Source organism: Hippocampus zosterae, chromosome 3 (genome assembly GCF_025434085.1).
Source record: "Hippocampus zosterae strain Florida chromosome 3, ASM2543408v3, whole genome shotgun sequence".
Lineage (NCBI taxonomy): Eukaryota > Metazoa > Chordata > Actinopteri > Syngnathiformes > Syngnathidae > Hippocampus > Hippocampus zosterae.
This window is the reverse complement of record NC_067453.1, coordinates 8,365,509-8,377,806: the sequence shown is the minus strand read 5'-3', so window position 1 is coordinate 8,377,806 and position 12,298 is coordinate 8,365,509. Positions and strand designations below refer to the sequence as shown.

Below are 12,298 nucleotides of genomic sequence, written 5' to 3'. Positions count from 1 at the left end.
AGAGAACAGGAATGAGCAGGAAAAACTACTTTAGGGGTGTTTTGATGAGGAATTATCATTTTAACACGAAAGCTCAAAAATGTTGCTTTTGCTTGATACAGGCTTGTTAAAAAAACCTTGTCACTCAAGTTTAACTGTCAAGGCATTTAAAAGAAATCCATCTCCTTGTAAGAGTTACTTTTGTATGAAACAAGTATTACTATCCACTGACTCAGTACTCACTGTCTGAAAAATGAAAAAGCATGTACCATATTTTCACGACCATACGGCATACTGTATTAAAAGACATGGTGTATGTAGTCGAGTGTCAGTTATGGGTGCTATTTCTATATTCACCACATACACAAGACACATTGTATTATTGGACGCAGACGTGGTAAAACGTATGCTAGTTTTTTAAAAAATACAGTAACGTGTATGTACATGGCCGAAATGAGTTTTCTCCACAGGGTGTCTGGGCTCTCCCTTCGAAATAAGGTGAGAAGCTCGGCCGTCCACGAGAGGCTCAGAGTCGAGCCGCTTCTCCTCCACATCGTGAGGAGCCAGATGAGGTGGCTCAGGCATCTGATTATGATGCCTCCCTGGTGAGGTGTTCTGGGCATGGCCCCGGGGATGAACCAGGACACCCTGGAGAGACTATGTCTCCCAGTTGACATGGGAACGCCTCGGGATGCCCCGGGAAAAGCTGAAAAAAGTGGCTGGGGAGAGAGAACTCTGGGCTTCCGTGCTAAAGCTGTTACCCCCGCGACCCGACCCCTTACGCGGTAGAAAATGGATGGATGGATGGATGCATGCTAGTGTGTGGTTTAAAAAAACTGAGTTTGGTTGTAATTTATAGAAGTAATTTACAAAGTACTTACGTTATATTTTTGACCAATCCTCATCCTCAAATCCATCCAAAATTCTAATCTGTGAAATGAATAGATGGGCACATTCAAAATCAAACATGCCAGGTTCCTAGAGTCATTCTCATTGCTGTGCGTCTCCTCAGAAAGCTTTTGTTTAGAAAAGCTGTGTTCACCATTGCTCCCACACCGCTCACAACTTCACTTTGGCCGTTTATGTCCATTACCATGGCAATCAAGCACAACATTAAAAGACGACTTCTCATGCTGCGTTGTGCATGTCGCTTCCATGCTGGTCCCCTTCTTCTCTACAGGGAAGTTAGCCGTGAGGTCGAAAGTGAGCGGCACCATGTCGGTGATGTGGTTGGGCTGGATGTGTTTGTCGGCAATCTTTTAGTTGTGTTTCGAAATGCGAAGTATGGTTGTCCCTCATCGCTTGCTGTAGTCCAAGTGGGTTTGTAGGAATGTGGGGATTAGTTGAGAGAAGAGCCAGTAATGGAAGCCAAATGAGATCAACAGAGCGGCGGAATAAAGAATTTAAATCTCCCTCACTTTTTACTGCAGTAGGAGCAGAAGATGGCCAGCTTTTCCTTGTTATCCGCCGGATGTTACCGTGCCACAATTGTTTTTGCCCGGATGGATAGATGGTGCAATTTCAGAAAATTAATGCACTGCGCACCAATCATTGATCTTGAATTCTGTCGCGGCTGCTCGATTCCCACGGTCCTCCGCGTAGCTGACAGCTTGCAGTGTAGCCTGCGCTTTGTAAGTGTGGCTCTTTATAGATTTTCAGGGTGTCGTTTTGCACAATGCATGCATTATCCTATACACACCTACCGGGGGCGTACCATTAACGTCCTCTTTCACGCCCACCCTTCCCATTTTAACAATCATATGTTGTCCTTAGTTACGTCCGCCTTTCCTCTATAGAAGCAGCGTGTCGGCACAACATCAGTCAGTCAAGCAAACCCCCACATCGAAGTCACACAACATCATTGACAGATTTTGGAACTTGGTGCATACACAAGATAACCCGCATTATTCAGCGCCCCGTCCATTGTGGAGAAAATTTAAAATTTAAGTGCGCCTTTTGGTCGTGAAAATATGGGCGTGATTGTCCGTCTTATGTACCAATTGCAAACCAAGTGCCATTTACATCTAAAATAACTCAAGACCGAATAAGGTTGCCATAAAATGATGCAAAATGCCATGGAAAACCACTGAACAAAGAGATATATTTAATGGTCAAACTCTTCAGATCCTGAGCTTTCATGTCGTATTTAAGAAATCGTCTGAGTGATCAACTGAGCTGTTCGTAGAAATGCGCTTCATTTTTTTCACAAAAGCATTGTTAATAAAGGTCTTCCTCCTCAACTCGGTTAAACACCGTTCCAATGTATCCACTCAACCAAGTGTCTGCTTATTTACAGCTTGGCTTTCAAGGTACTTTTAGATGTCAACATGTACAGTAAATTCTGCATATCGAAGTCCATCCACTATAAATCCAAATGCAATAATAAGCATCACTTTTGTCACTTGGCATAATATGTGCAAATCATTTTTTTAAGATACTAAAAATGTTTCTTTAATAATATTCAAAATGGGTTTAAAAAATATACCGGTAAATAAAATGGTTAAATGAAAAAACAGTGGTAAATAATTAATATGAGAAGAAGTGGAGGAATGTTTTAAATTACTAATGAGTTGGAGCTTCAAACCTGTGACACTGGACGTTGTGGCAGACATGAATCCCCTGTGGCAGATGCAAGCACGCAGACAGGAAAGGAGTGGGGCACATGCTTGTTCATCTGCAAAAAAGTCCATATTTTCTGAGAGTTAAAGTTACTAATGACTACACAAGTTTGGTTGTCAATCGAGCATTGATGACAACTGTGTGTCATTTCATTTTTAGCTTTTGTGAACACTGTATTTCACATGTACACTGTATGCTTGTCAGTTTGTGTGTTTGCGCTTGATTGGGAAAGGAGCAGTGTCCTCATTCCCTGGCAAGCATTGCTGACTCAGATCGGTGGTGTATAATTACACATGGGTGCCCATCAGCAGTCTTTGAGAACCTTCTTCTTTGGCTCATTCGACAATATGAACTCCTGTGCTTGGGCTAAGCCCGCGGCTGGTCAACCCACTCATCCTGAGCCCAGCTCTCTGTGGAGGCTGGCACTGCCTGTGCAATCTGCTGTTATCATTCTCACTATTTGCTGCTGGCTGTCTGTGTGTGCGTACGTGTGTGTGTGTACCCATGAGTCAGCGCAAACAAATTCCCTTTTTGTGATATTCTCTGCTCTGCTCAGTTTCCCAGCTGATGCAAATAACCGACTGATGAGCCAGGTAGCAGGAAGTCCCTTGGACAGATAAATGTGCGGCTGTATTGAAGTGACAACTGTATAAAGTATTTTTGGCCACATGCTCTATATTGTCTAAAACAGAAAGTGTCATTTTTCAACAATGAAATTCTCCATTGCACCTTATTTCTTGCTTGCTTCCTGTTCAGGCCAGTTGACGATCTTTGTGAAAATGGCTGGTGATGATTTATGGTGACTGGCACTCAAAGGTGTTTTCCACAGTTCGACTTTGCTGAGACCATCAGTGACAGGATACAGACTCTCAATGACTGGGTCTAGTTCTGCTTTAGATTATCGACATCAACCTCAAACATCAATCACGTGTCGTGTGATTTCATGGTCCGTTTCATTTTTACCAGATTTTGAAGGACCCCACCATGTTTGCAGCAGCAAATAAGCTTAACTCTATCCCATCAAGGGCATGCGATGGATTCATAGTTGTGTGTTTGTGACTTGGGATGGCCATGTTAATCAATTCATTTTCAAGCATTTGGTTGATTATGTGGAATTGTTATCAATGAATTGTTGTTTCAACAAATCGACACAAATTTGTGTGTACTGTGTTGTTGGAGCCAGGAGAGGATGTGTTGTTAAGTCAGTCTCAATTAATTTGTTGTCTCAAAAAACAACAATATTACATCAGGGTATGTTCAAGAAAGCAGTTACATTCTGTCAGATCGATACAATGGCCAACCACTCAGGGAATTATGCTCATGTAAACAAGGGTTAGTTTTTGCATCCATTGAAGTGTCAGTTAATTGTTGCACAATTATCAAATTTTTGAGCTCACCTTACTGAAACCTGATTGTTTGTTGAAAAACTGGTACATATGCTACAGCCACGCCATGGTGTGTTTAATGGAGAGATCAACTGCACTGCTTTTCTTGTCTCTACCAACATTCTATGCTTTGGTCTTTTTTTTGGAAGCTATTTTTTTTTTGAAGAAGAAAAGAAGCATTAATTTTCTTGCCAACTTTTGGTCACGCCACTTCTTGGACGCTGGCGGAGATTTTCGGCTGCTCGGCTTTCCGACGGCCTTCGCTCCCAAACCTGTAGTCAAATAAACCTAAGTATTAACTCGTATACCACTTGCACCCTTGTTCTCAAGAGGCTTGAGAACAAGCCAATGGTCATGGCTACAACAGACTGGAGGGCTAACCTACTCGTCTACTTAGCATTAGCCCTAAGTGGCATTCTAATCGCAGCAAGCCCATTTTGATGCAGAACAAATTGAACCCCTTAGCTAATCCCATTACACCGTGGTCTACTGGCTCCCACACTTTAGTTATAACCCACTCCATTATCTATTAAATTAATTATAAAAAACAACCGTATGAAGGTGCATTCCTCTGGGCAGAGCACCGAACATTGACGGTTGCCTTTGGGACCTGCCACGCAGCAGGCTTAGAAACCAGGGAACGACTAACAACACAAGCAACTAACAACACCTCTCCTGTTTGGAGAGTGCCTCCTCTCCTGCATGGAGATGGGCTCGGTGGCTGCATTTGATGCTTTTTCTTTGTGGATTTTGCACCGTCCAACATGACAAGATCTGTGGTTCGACCACTTCTTGGAGCTGATCATTCTAGCCCTTTCTCAGTGGTTATTTTTTCCCCCAAATGGGGTTTTGATTTTTCCCTTGCCTGGTTAACGGTGTACTGATATTTCGCTTGTCTTTCTCAACTATGGGCTTGTGAAGCCCTTTGTGACTCTTTTGTGAAGGGCTAAACAAATAAACTTGACATGACTTAAATGGATTGCTATTTTTGCATGCTCAGCTGGACGCATAGAGGTCATTGACAGTCATGCTTAAAAAAAAAATAAATTGAGTGAGACTTAAAGACTTAAGAATTACAACACGTTAAAACTTACTGTTTCCGTTAATGTATGTGCCGTTGATTGGCAAAGGTGTGATTTATAATGAAGCACGAATCCACTCTGATTGAGGTTTCCACCTTGGTCATAGTGCTTGATACTGGGCCTCTATGCACGACTTAGTGCTGTCTTTGATTCATTTCCATCCCAGTAAAAAGAGAGGCTCAGGCAGACTGGACATTTTCAAAGCATGTGTAGATCATAAGCACGTTTTTCAAAGAAATATTTTCCCAATCAATGTGCTGTGGGAGAAATGCATTATTTATCTTGTGTTTTAACGGTGAGCTGATAATAATTGGTATTTTAGGAAAGCCAAGCCTCAGTTCTAAGAAGGATTAGATCTTAAAATATACAACTTTTAATGTGCATATACTATTGTTTGTGTGCAAATTGCATGGCCCCATAAAGCACGAACCCAGTGACCCAGTTTTCTTTTCCAAACCGCTTCTATAGTTGCACTTGTACCATGTGTACTTTGATGGCACGATCTTGTTCAACGTTCAGCTGTTATTTCCCCACCATTTATTACTATGGCTCACACTTTAAACCTCGGCGATAGAGAAAATTAGTAATATGAACCCTCAGCTCTCTGGTTTACTTTCCTGACAACACACCAGAACCCAGTTGTTGATTTGTGTTTGTGAAACCTTGTGCTATTTTGAAGCCAGGGGCCGCTCTTTGCCCGCAGTTGCTCAGAGCATAACAAATCTGGATTACACCTGTATTATGACAGAAGTATTGACTTGACAAACCCATTACATTTGGATTAAAATGTCCAAACAACTATGTATAAAGGTTAAAAAGCAACCGGTTCCCCTTTCCTTCGACAGCAAATTGGATCTTCGTAATCTGTTCTTAATGTCGTGTATAATTCTTTGAAAAACCAGACAAAAGTGAAACAGCAAATAAACTAACAGAGTCACAAATATGGCACTGTTTGATTTTTACACTCTTGGTGGTGTGTTCTTTTTCAGTTGAGTCATAACAAAGCAGTACTGTATGCCTTCCCTAAAATAAAAAATGATTCACTCCCTTCATCAAGAAGAGACCTACTGACCTTGCGACAAAGACAAATGCAATACAATACACAGTAGCACTTCATCATCCACTTTCAACAGTTCACCCTTGGTGAAGGTACTCTGCGCTATTATCTTCTTCTTTGTTGTTCTTCGCATACCTGCGTGCGTTTTCTCCAGGTCCTCCGGTTTCCTTGCACATTCCAAAAACATCCATGGTAGGTGAATTAAAAACTCTGTATTGTGAGTATGAATGGTTGTTCGTCGATTTGTGCCCTGCGATTGGCTGGCGACCAGTTCAGGGTGCACCCTGTCTACCGCCCCTGAGATAGGCTCCAACATGCCCGCGACCCTCGTGAGAATAAGTGGTTTGGATAATGGATGTATGGATAAGTAACATTCTTACAAAGGAATGTATATTTTTATTCTTACATCGGCATGCACAGTAAAATACACAGCAAGTATCCCTTTATATCTTTGAAGACAGATTGAAATAGAAGAGAATAATATGGATGAACTAATTCTGTTGACTGTTATTAAAAAGAAATGGAGGTTAAACGTTTTCCAACTTAAATACAGTTTAGAAAGGGGTTGTTATTGCTTTCATACTGTCCCATAAATTCTCTGGAAAAACCAAGCTGGCTCAGGATTCTGCAGCGGCTGAAATATGAAAGTGAAAATATTTGGTCATTAAAGTGTTTAGGGGAATTTTCCAATGGGGCACTATATGAAAAAATAAAAACATAAAAAAAGGCGTACCACATTCATCTAGGTATTCTCTACCAATACCGCATGAGTTCAGAGGCAAAAAAGCTGCACTTCAAAATGATACGCGAAAGCAGGCATTAATCCCTTAAAGTATATGTTGATATGCTCAGGAAAAAAAACACAAAAACATGTATGAGTCATTACCCCAATGCAGTTTCCCAACCAAAATGGTTTTATGGATGATAATTACCACTGCTGCTGACTACCGGCATGTTGTGGACTTAAACTGTTTGCCGTTGATCTCATGGGTATTTGAATACAGCAGCTGTGTTCTCCCAGCAGGCTAAGACTTTGGATGACAAAGAAGGAGGGGTAGAATAAAGAATGCAAATTGGGCATCAGGGAACACAAAAGCAAGCACTTTATTTGTTTTATCAGTCATAACATGTGGATGAGGCAGAATGGCCGCAATCATTGGCACTGCACACGACCCAGTGACACCAGAGGCCACAAAAGAGGCAACTGCCTGCTTAGAGTGAAACAAGAACAACAACAATAATAGTGTCTGCAGTTGTGATGAGAACAGGCTGCTCAGTGCCAGTGTTACAAGTCCTTGAGCGTTGTCTGTGCCAAGCTCGGGCAGAGCGGCACAGAGGTTCTTCCACCACTGTTCATTGTCATCAAGCAACAATGTCTAACCTACTACATGCTCTTGAACCAGACTAGGCCATCGTTCTCTGCTCTTACTCATTGGGACTTTGAACAAATGTAAGTGCTGTGTTTGTGTGTCGACAATGCTGCCTTGTGTGGTCTGAATGAGTACCCATCTGTGGTTAGGCTCAGATGCGTAGGTGTGATACGCAGTGCCCTGCATTGTTTCTTGACCTCCTCTTGCTGCAGCCATAGCACTGTGAGCTGGCGCACGCTCTCATGAAGCTGCGCATGAATGCATGCATGCATACCCAACCTGTGACCAATGCACTGGCATAGCACACGTCTCCGTGTGTCTCTGCGGCACACAGATCCTGTACCCTCAGGCTAGTGATGTTGAAAAGCTGCAGAATATCCAGTCTTGTGCATAATGTTTCAGAAAACTTTCAGCATGGTTGACTGGTGTTTCACTCTGAGAAAGACAAGTTGTTTTTAAAAAACATTTAATGAACATTTGATAAAATACTGGATGAACACTCACAAGCTGCCAAAGTATAATTTACATGTGCTTACATGTGATTGAGTCCGGTTCAAGTAATGTGTAAAACAGGGGTGTCCAAACTTTTTGCCAAGGGGGCCAGATTTTATGTGGTAAAATGTCGGGGGGCCGACCTTGGCTGACATTCTTTACATTGAACAACAATATTGTTCAGCAAATTTTAGTAAGCCAGTCTGTTTCACATTTCCATTTTTATTTTAATTTCAACAATCTTAAGAATTTCTTTTGGTTCATTTGAAACAGGTATATCACTTGCAACTGCTTATTCACTTGACTTTTTCTTAAACGTTCACAGTGCGGAGGTACCAGGTTCGATTCCAGCTCCGGCCTCCCTGTGTGGAGTTTGCATGTTCTCCCCGGGCCTGCGTGGGTTTTCTCCGGGTGCTCCGGTTTCCTCCCACATTCCAAAAATATGCATGGCAGGCTGATTGAACACTCTAAATTGTCCCTAGGTGTGAGTGTGAGCGTGGATGGTTGTTCGTTTCCGTGTGCCCTGCGATTGGCTGGCAACCGATTCAGGGTGTCCCCCGCCTACTGCCCGAAGACAGCTGGGATAGGCTCCAGCACCCCCCGCGACCCTAGTGAGGATCAAGCGGTACGGAAGATGAATGAATGAATGAATGAATTTTTCTTAAACGGAAGTCTCCTGAGTGCAAATTGATTGATTTGAAACATAAAATGTATCAGATGACTTTTCAATAGTCAAAAAAACTTTGACTCGAACAACAGGGAAATGAACAAGCAATACACATATCCACAACTGCAAGGATCATTTGAAATATGACATATCAGTCAATATAAACACGGAGCGATGTCTTGTTAACTCGTGAGTGATGCCCTCTAGTGTCTAAATGCTATTACTCATGTAGTGAATGCTATTACTCATTTAGCCACTAGAGGGAAGCAGTACTCTATGAAACATCACTCACCAGTCTACGAGACCTCAGTCAATGCAACACGTGTTCCATTGCGCCCAACCTGCGGGCCAGACGGCACTGATTTTATGACGGGGGCCGAGGGCCGGATGAAATTCGACCGCGGGCCGGATTTGGCCCGCGGGCCGGACTTTGGACATGCCTGGTGTAAAACAAGACGATGGTGTTCAATGTAGTGTTCCAGAAGTATTCATATTTGAGTATATGGTGTATATCCACAGAACAAAACTATAAATGCAACACTTTGGTTTTGGGCCCCCATTTTTCATGAGCCGAACTCAAAGCTCTAAAGCATTTTTTGCCTTCACTTTTTTTTTGCAGTTTGATTGTTCATGAATCTTTTGAAATGTGTGAATGATCATTTCTAGCATCCACCTCACCGTTGTGGCATATCGAGATGCTGATTGGACAGCATGATTATTGCACAAGTGTGCTTTAGGTTGTCCACAATATAGCGCAGGTGTGCCTTAGGCTGCCTATAATAAGAGGCCTCTTCTAAATCTATATGCAGTTTCACTGTACTGGGGCAAAGGAGAGATGCTCACTAGCACAGATTTTGACTGCTCTGTGAGCGACATTTGAGGGAAATGATTCTTTTGCGTACACTTTGAGTACATCTCATGGAAAATTGGAGCAAAAACAAACGTGTTGCATTTATAATTTTGTTCAGTATTCTGTATATGTTCACGTGTCTGTGTGACGAATTATCTCTCTTTATACAACCGAATTGGCTTCAGTATGATTTCATGGAAAAAATACATGTAGACTTTGTACACAACCACTATTCCCCCACTCAAGAGTGGCACACACGTCTCCTATGTTATATGCAGGGCTGTGAGCGGTGGTGACCCCTTGTGTCTTCAGTAGGATTCACTGAGGAGCCGGCAGACTGTTTTTGAAGAGAGAAAGAAAGAGGCACAGACGGGGTGATAAAAGACGTGAGGCGGTTTTGCTCGATGGCTGATGAGAGGGGAGAGAATGGCAAGCACATGGCTCCCATCACAGCTGTTTTCTTCGCCGCGCTTCCTCGTCCCTTATCTGTATTTTTCGCATGTATCTCCCCAAACGCCTGGTTCGTTTGCTCATTGTCTAAGGTGTAGTTGTGAATGTTTGCGGTTGCTGATTAGCCTCAGTGAGAACATTTTCTTCATTCCTTGCACTGAGTCAACATGTGGTATGCGTGTAGGACCTGGTTTCAAGTGAAACTGGGTGTCAGGATGTTTTGGTGCATTGGGCCAGGATGTATATTGTGTTGGAAGCAGTTAGCTAGTTAATTAATTTCTTACAAAGTACAGTTTCTCATCGAGTGCACTATATAGTATTGTCACGTAGATACATTTATGAATTGCTAATGTTGGAATGAGTGTTGCTGGTGGAAGGATGTGTGGAGAACTATTGGCACACCCTGTCAGTTCATAGAATTTGTATGTCTACTCCAAAAATTAATGCAGGGAGCTTTGCAGTCATATTTTTATCTGAAGATTCTGAGGTAATTTTCTTCTATTATTTCAGTGTTCAAGATCATTATATCAGGGCACTTTCATGTCTTTGCGGTCTTATCCAAATGCATATTTGTAATGCTGTTATGGATGGCATAATGTTGTGTGTCTGTTTGTCAGAGTAAAAGTAAGCATTGCTGCAGAGAAGAAGCATCAACCGCATTTTGAGTGACATGCCTACATTAACTCCACTGGTTCCGCCAATGATGAATGAATGTGATGTATTCTCGTATGTACACTTCCTCTGTTTTTGAAAAGCTGAAGCTTTGGGTTTTACTTTTCTGAGGTCTAAACGAATAGCAAAAACCACTTTAGTTAAAAGCAGCCCTGGCCATTTTGGGTGAAAGGTTGTGACCGGTCACACATGGGGGAACGGTCAAAAAGCAGATGTGTTCGAGTTGATCCGCCACTAGCTCCATGAAAATCAGCCAGGCGAGCCACTTCAGTACCTGTGGCGGACATTCAACCCAGGAACAGCGTCAGGCCGTTGTCTGGTTTTCAGTCTTGTTGCTTGCGATAGAGTGAATAGATCGCAACCTGAAACTCACAAGCACGTTTGATTCTTGTCGGTGCAGCTTATCATGTTTCACTAACCAGGAGGGACTAGACCTAAATAACATGGGAGAGTGGCATTCTTGTTTGTGTTCCACTTTAAGTTGTTGTGGTACATACTGTAGAAACCTTGGACAGAAACACTTTGATTTTAAAAAAAATGTTTGCCTATCTGCATATATGTCTTTTGTTTCAAATTTAAAACGATTAACTTTTAAAGGCAGCAAATGGTAGAGATCATCCTCTATTTAGGCCTGACTTTTTTTTTTACATGTCATCTGTGGCTGTGGAAGTGCTTTGAACTCAGTTCAGGTGAGGCACTTGACTGTGACGTGGCTTGCAAAGTGGCATTCCACTGCTGAAGATTTGAAACGTTGCTTCCTGTTGATCAGATGAAGGAAAAAAAAGAGACAAACGCCTCTCTGTCAAAGCAGATGATTGTCTGGCTACTCACTTTGTCACTCAACCTGTCAGGTTCAATTACGTATTGCAACATTGTTTACCCTTCTAAAGAAAAATCTTGACATCAATGCAGTGCCATTTAGTTTTAATAAGACCTCACAATTCATTGCTGTTTTTTTTTTTTTTTGGGGAGGGTGGGGGGGGGGGTCAAGATTCATTGACCTAAATTATATTACAATTCATACCACGCATACGATATACCGCGCATGACCATTTGTCAATGAGCCCGCACGTCCACTCTTGGAGCAGTGACATCATACTTGGTGTGTGTGATGTCATGTTGGGCTGAAGCATAAGATGTTGCCATATCAATGTGTTTGTCGTCTAAACAAGCAGCGAAATAATGGTGGCGCACGGTGTCGAGGTCACTGGGGCTGGGCTGTGCAAGGCTGTACTTTGTTCAAGAAAATAGGAATTCTTCCGGCTGGTTGATGAAGTCAATGCATTCCTCAGGGGCAGGTCCTTATTGGCAGCCAACAGAGCACAGCCAGGCACTGAAAGAAGACCAAGATAAAGTGTGTGGGGGGTGGCTCAAGTGAAAACACGTCCCACTGAGATTAGAAAGTCAGACGGAAAGAGAACGGCATCTGCCTGAGTCTTGTGTTTTACCAACATGGACTACATGGTTTCCTTCTCTGTGCCAACCTTTGTAGATAATCCTTCATTTTGTGAGGCTTTTCACTTTTTATGAGCCGTGCAGTATTTTATTTCCTTATTTTGAAGCTTGGCTGTAAAAGCACAAGCTGACAGAGGCAGGAGTCAACATAATGATATTAATTTAGAGTCAGGCCTTCTGCCTGGAAAGAGTGTGTTGATTTACTCACTCAAGTCACTTT

General features: G+C 42.4%; 1 protein-coding gene across 3 annotated transcripts in view; it reads left to right on the top strand.

Moving 5' to 3' along the window:
- rassf7a (Ras association domain family member 7a) overlaps positions 1-12,298 on the top strand; it is a 41,150-nt gene that overhangs the window by 20,967 nt on the left and 7,885 nt on the right. The window lies entirely within an intron of this gene.